We start from the raw sequence: 7,915 nt of genomic DNA on the forward strand, positions 1-7,915 counted from the left end.
GACTGTGTAACAGAAAGGTGTATTTACAAGACTTTCAACAAGGCCTTTCTAACTGAAAGGTGTATTTGCAAGACTTTAAATAAGGACTGTGTAAATGAAAGGTGTATTTCCAAGACCTTCAATACGGACAGCGTAATGGAAAGGTGTATTTCCAAGACTTTCAAAAAAGCCTATGTAACTGAAAGGTGTATTTGCAAGATTTCAACAAAACCTATGTCATTGACAGATGTATTTCCAAGACTTTCAATAAGGACTGTGTAACAGAAAGGTGTATTTCCAAGACTTTCAACAAAGCCTTTGTAACTGAAAGGTGTATTTGCAAGACTTTTAATAAGGACTGTTTAAATGAAAGGTGTATTTCCAAGAATTTCAATAAGAACTTTGTAATGGAAAGGTATTTCCAAGACTTTCAAAAAAGCCTATGTAACTGAAAGTTATATTTGCAAGACTTTCAACAAAACCTTTGTAACTGAAAGATGTATTTCCAAGACTTTCAACAAAGTCTTTGTAACCGAAAAGTGTGTTTGCAAGACTTTCAATAAGGACTGTGTAATGGAAAGGTGTATTTCCAAGACTTTCAACAAAGCCTTTGTAACTGAAAGGTGTATTTCCAGGACTTTCAATAAGACTGTTTAACAGAAAGGTGTATTTCCAAGACTTTCAAAAAAGCCTTTGTTACTGAAAAGTGTTTTTGAAAGACTCACAACAAAACCTTTGTTACTGAAAGGTGTATTTCCAAGACTTTGAACAAAGCCTTTGTAACTGAAAAATGTATTTCCACGACTTTCAATAAGGCCTGTGTAACGGAAAGGTGTATTTGCAAGACTTGCAACAAAACCTTTGTAACTGAAAGGTGTATTTGCAAGACTTTTAATAAGGACTGTGTAACTGAAAGGTATATTTCCAAGACTTTCAATAAAGCCTTTGTAACTGAAAAGTATATTTGTAAGACTTTCAATGAGGTCTGTGCAACTGAAAGGTGTATTTCGAAAACTTTCAATAAAGCCTTGTAACTGAAAGGTGCATTTGCAAGACTTTCAATAAGGACAGTGTAACTGAGCGGTGTATTTCCAAGACTTTCAGCAAAGCCTTTGTAACTGAAAGGTGTATTTGTAAGACTTTCAATGGGGACTGTGCAACTGAAAGGTGTATTTCCAAGACTTTCAACAAAGCCTTTGTAACTGAAAGGTGTATTTCCAAGACTTTCAATAAGGACTGTGTAACTGAGAGCTGTATTTCCAAGACTTTCAATAAGGACTGTGTAACTGAAAGCTGTATTTCCAAGACTTTCAACAAAGCCTTTGTAACTGAAAGGTGTATATGCAATACTTTCAATAAGGACTGTGTAACTGGAAGGTGTATTTCCAAGACTTTCAACAAAGCCTTTGTAACTGAAAGGTGTATTTGCAAGACTTTCAGTAAGGACTGTGTAACTAAAAAGTATATTTCCAAGACTTTCAACAAAGCCTTTGTAACTGAAAGGTGTATATGCAACACTTTCAATAAGGACTGTGTAACTGGAAGGTGTATTTCCAAGACTTTCAACGAGGTTTTTGTAACCAAAAGGTTTATTTTTAAGACTTTCAACGAGGTCTTTGCAATGAAAGGTGTATTTCTAAGGATTTCAACAAGGCCTTTGCAACTGGAAGGTGTATTTCCATTGCTTTCAACAAGGTCTTTGTAATTGAAAGGTGTACCTCAAAGTCTTTTTAATAAATTTACCAAAGCAAATTTTCGCAAGAGAGATTAAGTCTTCGGACAAAGCGGTAACATAATACTGAGTCAAACAGTTATTGAGCGCCTATTATTCACGAGTGTGTAATCAATTAACAAAAAGAAACTTTGCATTGCGCTCTTCTTTTCCGCGCGTCATCGTTTGTAGTTGAATTTTTTTAATGATTTTTCATTGTTTTCTTTTGTCCTATTTTCGGAGATTGACGTACCAACGCACGGGTTTGACGCTCATTGCTTGAAAAGTTTTTTAATCCCGTTTCAGATCTCTGCCTTGTTTAACAGTTTTAGCACTTAATTTGTTTTTCCTCTCATGAAAAATCTTCTATCTCGCATCTCATGCTTTTAAAAATTCTTTATTTGTTATCTATTCATTCGAGTTTTGTCCAAAGCCACATCTTTTTATGAATCGGTTTTTAATAATGTTCAGAAAATGATATTTTTTTCAGGAGTATTTCCTGATTTTCTGAAAAATATTTACAAAGAATTTGATCACTTTCTTCCTTTGAAAAACTTCTAAAAGAAACTTAAAGTTTTAAAGTTTTTGCCTTTCGTTCTTAAGTGATTTAAAACTCCTCAAAGCAGAACTTCAGTCTTTGATCTTTCGAAAACTCGGCGATTAATTGCAATTTTTATTAATTCATTCTTGATTATCATTCATTATTTACAAACAGATCTAAGTCTCGTTTTTATTATTAACGCCTTAATTTGGAAAATTCTTAAGAATGAGTTTCAGTAATATTAATGAGAAATTACAAATTTCACTAAACCCAATGTTTTTTTTTTTAAGCTGTAAGTGATATGATCGTTTGCCTTCCATGTATATATATATATATATATATATATATATATATATATATATATATATATATATATATATATATATATATATATATATATATATATACTTACATATTTAGGAAATTCAGCTCTCAGCCCATTAGCTAGGAAGTCAAATTTCACGGCGGCTGGAGGAGACCCCCACTAGGGGAGACAGAATTTATGCGTCCTACCCGAAGTATCGTACGATATTTGGGGACAGCAAGACGTTAGGGCATAAAGACAAGTCAGGATAGTAAATGGGCCACTAGGCTAACCCTTAGTTAGTCTTAACTATAATACCTATTTCCCTTTGACCTTTGTGCTGGCTGTTATTTGCTCTTTCAGATGTACCACTATCCTGTGCTCACTATGAGAATCAAATGGGGAAACTCACTGACCAGGGTCGCTCTCACTCCTGCCGCCAAAGCGCAAGGTCGCTTCACTCTTAACTGCACAAAGTCTGGTGCTCTTCATTCCTCCCCACTCTGGCCATGTGTCTGAACTTCTGAGGAGTGGCCTGAATCCATCTCCTGCAAGCGAGCTCCATGCACAGGTGCAATAAGGTACGTCTTGAAGTTGCAAGTAACTCCAGTGTTCTTTTCCTTTTCCTGGATTTCTCTCAGTTTTCAGTATTTCCAACTTTTCATTCTCCCAAACAAAGTCCCTTTGTTTCCTACAGCCTAGCACACACATTTTCCTTCATGACTTGGTCCAAGCCTGAATTAAGTGTGTTCTCTGATAACAATTAGAGCATTCCCACCATAGTGTTACCATGTGCAATTTGAATCTAATTAATAATTCCCTCCATCATGGATAATTAATTTCATGTGAGAGAAAGTCTTTATGTAAATGAATGCTGACCTGGAATTCTTTTCCAGAATCCTGTTATGTGGTTCTTCACGGTCTGCCCCTGCCCTTGTGAAACAATTGCCTTAGAAGACTCAATTTTCTCTTGCCACGGGCAAGATACTTCTGCAATCGACAGTCTACAAGGGCTACATGTTAGGCCCCTCAACCGTTAACTTTGTGCTAATTAATGTAAAATAATTTTATCAGCCAGTCTTAAGCAGTTTATAAGGTTAGTGCCAAACTTTTATTTATTTGCTAACTGTAGTTACACTTTTTATGGCAAATTGCACATGCCTTGATTGCTGAACCGCCGGCCTGTCCATATTAATTTCTAGTTGCAAATCTGTAAATAAATTAATTTAATCTAACCAACTTGTTTGAAAGACGACCTTCCCATTTTCTTTGAATAGATGTAATTTCAAGGTAAGGCATACTGTTAATTACATTTATTGCTTATGTTCTGAGATCTAGGCGTTGGCCCCTAAGGCAAAATTACATTCAAAATTCAATTTAATTCTTCCAACTGACTCAGAACATAATATATATATATATATATATATATATATATATATATATATATATATATATATACATATATATCTATATATATATGTATGTATGTATATGTATGTATGTATGTATGTATGTATGTATATATATATATATATATATATATATATATATATATATATATATATCTATATATATATATAATAAATATACATTTATACATATAAAATATACATTTATACATAATAAATACACACACATATACAGTATATATATGTGTGCGTGTGTATGTATTATGTGTATATATATGTATATAATATAAATATATATATATATATATATATATATATATATATATATATATAATACATGAATGTATAAATGTATATTTTAGAGGCTTATGCCAAGAGAACATTCACAATAATCATAACTATACCCAGGATGATTCATTACCTCATGACTGACTTCAGGATGTGAAGCGTGGTACCTTTAGTATACGAACAATGATTCGATAGTTTAGTCAAGGGACCGTGATTCATTGATTTAGTAAAGGGAGCAACCTTTGGAAATGTATGCCAACGTTTATGATTTCTAACTTCCTGCCCTCATATCTCTATCATTTTCTGTTATTATTCTTCTTCATTAACTAAAAATTATAGGTAAGAGGCTTATGTCCACCTGAGTACATGCTCAATGATCATCATTATTCTAACAATGATTCATTAACTCTGAAACGTTATACTTCTGGTATACAAACAATGATTTAATAATTTAGTAAAGAGAGCAATCTCGGAAAACGTTTGCAACGTTTGGGAATTTCTAGCACACCCCCTCCACCTTCCATCCACAAACAATGGCCTTCTTCTATTTGGCTTTTAATACTTTCTAATACTTTCAATTTTAATACAAACAATAATTAAACCATTTAGAAAAGGGAGCAATATTTGAAAACGTTTGTAAATTTTTAACCCCCGCCACTGACAAGGGACGTCTTCTATTTTGCTTTTAATACTTGTGGATGTTAAAAAAAAAGAAATTTTCTCAGTCATTAATAAAGACTAAGTCCGTTCATTTGATGCTTGCCCGTTCTTTGCCAAACAATTTAGCCAATTACTTTGACAGGTTTCCGATAGCCAAGCAAACAAGACGCGCGGACATCGAATTTCAATATCTAGATGAATAGTCGTCACTTTCTCCTTGTTCGCTGGCCGCGCCGCGCAGGCGCACGTAAAACAACTGTTGAGAGTTTGGTTTATTAATCAATGAACCAAAATTTCAATTTTGAGGTTTGGGCGATTTATCATAATGGCGGTTGCAGCTGTTGTTACTTGGCATATGTCGAGTAAATTTGTTTTTTATCATTAAGTCATTACTTGCTGTAGCAAACAGTTCACAGTTCTACAAACGTAAGTTTTGGATCAGACGCTATAAATTTATAATGACACATTATGCTTCATTTAGTGTGATGCTTAAGCTGGGTGTTCAAACTTACAAAATTATTCCGCCTTTCATAAATGTCAGATTTTCTAAGGTATGGAGAGAAGGTGAGGATAATTTCCGTCGTACATATTACACCTCTCTCTCTCTCTCTCTCTCTCTCTCTCTCTCTCTCTCTCTCTCTCTCTCTCTCTCGGTAGGCTACACCACGAAGAAGGATATACGTAAGAGGCTTGATGGTAATAACACACATATCATGTGAATGTGACTAGTGATTATTATTATTATTATTATTATTTATTATTATTATTATTATTATTATTATTATTATTATTCCATAAAGGGGAACGTAGCTCGATCAATTTTGGGATTATAAATTTAAAAATAAAAGACTCCGTGGAATATTATTATGGACAATTTTTGAGAAATCCTATTTTGCACGCTCTATTTTCTGCAAACAATCTATAAATAGCAAATGATGATACGTAACATGCAGTATACATCTACGATTTATAACCGAAGAACGAAGGAAACAGCAAAGAACTAGCGTTGAGAAGTACAATGGAAATTCTACTAATAGACCAGACAAACTTAAAGCAATAACAATGATATATAAGGTGGAACTCAGTGGTCTGGAGCATAGTGAGTGGAGCAGTAAAGGCAGGTAAAATGTCCAGAATATCATGGCACATCCATACTTCGTGAAAGTTCAAGAGAGACTGTAATGTTGTAAATTTAAATCCTTTCTCTTACTTTCATTTCAAATTCTTACAAAATAATACATTATAAACAACATATCTATTTTGACGAAAGATCTACACCGACATAACGATGGGCTACTATATTGTTATAATTTCAATAAAAACCAATACAAAAATATTTGGTCCCTAATACTACGTTAGGCTGTCATCCCATTATTATCTTTTTCGTCTTCGTGTTGCTTCCGATAATCGACGTTTATTCAATTATATTATTTAAATATTGGATTATATTTTTTTTTATTTTCTTCTCACTGATTATAATCTACTCTTCTGCTAAGGGCTGGTTTTCATCTCTGATGAAAATACATTCTGTAACCGACAGGAGGAAATCAATCATTATTCAGTCATTATTACTAAAGTCACAGGTACTTTCTCGACAATAATTCTAAATAAGTAAAGAGGCTTGAACCGCAATACAATACTTATAACTAGGCAGACAATAGTTCTACTCCTTTCCTCCCCTCACCCCAACTTGAGTATATCGTAAGGGACTGTCTTTGCAAAAACATTTAACCAAACTCGTATAAACAAAAGCCTTTAAAACGTTCTTGCTAGAGCTACTGGCTCTCGAGAAACTATTTATCTTGCTGTAATTCACTGGAAATATAATGTATCAAAACACCTAGGACTTCAGGTTTTCCAGTCAGAGCCACAGAATAAAAAGATAGTAAAATTATCTATGAAGACGTCCAACTGGAAATCCATAAAATTTAAAATTGTACCTATTTTCCTTTATAGTACAGGCTTTCGGCATCTTTAGAAATGACTTTACTATTGTGATCTAATCTTCAAGGTTTACTTTGGCCTATTAGAAAAGAAATACACAGTACGCGTTTACCAAATTTCGTAAGGATCCGCGAAAAGAAAGAAATATACTACCTTCCCTAAAACGTAGAGCTTACCAGAGTCGTGGCATTCTGAGCATAACGTCAAAGAAATATATCTATCGCTGTTTATGAAAAGACCGAAGAACCCCCTCTGATTAAATCAAAAGATTTACGATCGTGAAAAGAGATACCGAGACGATATCTCTGTGCGAGGAAAAATTGAATTACCTGTTCATTAACGGCGGGCGTCATTTTTCACCCTACTTTTGAATCTAATTCGAGGAATCGGGGTTTCACTTCGCTACCTTCTTAAGGGACCGGGTTTAGAATTAATTGGATTCCAACCCCTGGTAAGGAAGGAGTGAGTTATGAGATGGCCCAGTCATCCTCCACCGTGTCTTAATTTGGCTTTGTCTTTTTCCTAAGCGGTTAATTATTCGTCTCCCGCTGTTTTCCTTCTAATGGGTAATCCTTCTTCGAGGAGAACTATTTATGACTGTCCGAGTCGTTACGAGATATGTGCATTGTATTGTATTGTACTGAGAGTCTTTCTTTCCAAAGGTTATTCATTGCTTACCTATCAGGAAATGTCTTAATATAGTGTCTTTTTTTTTCATAACCTGTATATAAATGAATGAAATTGCTAAGTGTTTCATATACAGGACTTGGATAGCAGTGTACTCAGAGAGAGTACGACTTTACGTACATTAAGTAAAGCTTGTGTTAGAATTTTGTGATAGAAACAATTAACGATTTAGTATAAAATTAAACATCACATCAAGGTCGGAAGGCGTTCTCTGTTTGTTGACGTATCCATGAGAAAAAGGATGATATCTAGGAGAGAGAGAGAGAGAGAGAGAGAGAGAGAGAGAGAGAGAGAGAGAGAGAGAGAGAGAGAGAGAGAAGAAATACGGCATTTAAGGGTATAAGGGCATAGACTTAGGGAATAAAGTGGAGAGCCGAAGATAGTAAAACTTA

General features: G+C 34.2%; 1 protein-coding gene and 1 long non-coding RNA gene across 2 annotated transcripts in view; one reads left to right on the forward strand and one right to left on the reverse strand.

The window, feature by feature from the left end:
- LOC136854726 (calcitonin gene-related peptide type 1 receptor-like) overlaps positions 1-7,915 on the reverse strand; it is a 1,171,018-nt gene that overhangs the window by 946,773 nt on the left and 216,330 nt on the right. The gene's annotated exons all lie outside the window — the stretch shown is intronic.
- Positions 2,688-3,770, forward strand: LOC136828385 (uncharacterized). Its single transcript, XR_010850022.1, has 2 exons — positions 2,688-3,116; positions 3,432-3,770. It is a non-coding gene; the product is annotated as an uncharacterized lncRNA (long non-coding RNA).

Source organism: Macrobrachium rosenbergii, chromosome 3 (genome assembly GCF_040412425.1).
Source record: "Macrobrachium rosenbergii isolate ZJJX-2024 chromosome 3, ASM4041242v1, whole genome shotgun sequence".
Taxonomy (NCBI): Eukaryota; Metazoa; Arthropoda; class Malacostraca; order Decapoda; family Palaemonidae; genus Macrobrachium; species Macrobrachium rosenbergii.